Source organism: Meriones unguiculatus, chromosome 14 (genome assembly GCF_030254825.1).
Source record: "Meriones unguiculatus strain TT.TT164.6M chromosome 14, Bangor_MerUng_6.1, whole genome shotgun sequence".
Lineage (NCBI taxonomy): Eukaryota > Metazoa > Chordata > Mammalia > Rodentia > Muridae > Meriones > Meriones unguiculatus.
The window spans coordinates 49,041,803-49,042,903 of record NC_083361.1 but is presented as its reverse complement, the minus strand read 5'-3'; the positions used below and the strand labels follow the sequence as shown (position 1 = coordinate 49,042,903).

Sequence of the window (1,101 nt, the reverse complement as noted above, 5' to 3'; positions counted from 1 at the left end):
ACCAAAATGTAGCTTGGCTTGTGTGTTCCAATTTGTTGTCCAAGGAAATATGGAACGAGCTGGTGGTCATGTGACATACATCACAAAATCCTCCAGAGCATTGACAATTGCAGGACAACTGGAAGGCTCAATACTGGCCACTGTAAGATGGAGAGGAACATACATGGAAGAAAGGAACAGGAGGAGGAATCCTAAAGTAGGGTTAAGAGGAAGAGCATAGAATCAAAACCTCAAATTAGGATGTTGAAAAAATCTTATCTAGATAGGAACAAAGTCATTTTGCTTACTTGAATGTTTTCTCTATTCTTACCAAAATCTCTGTTGTAAAGATTAAGTACATAAGTTCAGGGAACATTCACAGCTACCCGATTTGGGGCCAGTGATACCCACCAAATGCAATGTTTTGACCTCTATTTTTCTCATATGGTGTCAGAGGGGAAAGGCTCTTCAATCCTGTCACTGTGTTTCCCCACCACCTTTGACAGAATGTGCTACATGCCTCCTGCACAGTTTTGAACTTTCTTGTCAAGGCCCAGGAGTCTAGCTCGCTGGGGTTTCACTTGATAGGTGAAAACTCATGTGTTGAGCGAAGGCCTTTCTGGATCTATGATGACAACAGGTATCTGAGGACGTTGACTGACTTGAGCAGATGTAATCTGAGGTCCAGATATGAGGTCCTTGTGAGACCCATGAGGATTTCAGAGCCTGCCTGGCAGTCTTCCCTCTTCAGAGAGGATGAGAACTGTGCAGTTTGGCATCAGATTCTGAGATTTTTCGAAAAAGGCCTCATAGCAGTACCCATACTTGGGTTGATACATTCTTCATTGCTTTCTATTTTCAAAGAGATTGAAATGATTCCAAGTGATAGGGAGACAGCCTTTACTATAGGAGTAGGCACATATATCAGGTAGAGATGACTGAAGGTGCAAATGATATACTCAAAAAATATCTAAGAACTGATGAATTCGAACGTGGTGCTCATTCCTAGTCTCGGTCGATGTACCCTTGCACATATGTGGTAAAGTGTCAGGAGCGGATTTTATGGCTCATGCCAGGAGAACCAAGAATATTGGAGGACAATGACTGCCCTCGCCCTTTACC

The 1,101-nt window shown here is 42.9% G+C and overlaps 1 non-coding gene across 1 annotated transcript; it reads left to right on the top strand.

Moving 5' to 3' along the window:
• The first annotated feature begins 600 nt into the window (after window positions 1-600).
• Window positions 601-665, top strand: LOC132647648 (small nucleolar RNA SNORD109A). Its single transcript, XR_009585994.1, has one exon. It is a non-coding gene; the product is annotated as a small nucleolar RNA SNORD109A (small nucleolar RNA).
• The last annotated feature ends 436 nt before the right edge of the window (window positions 666-1,101 follow it).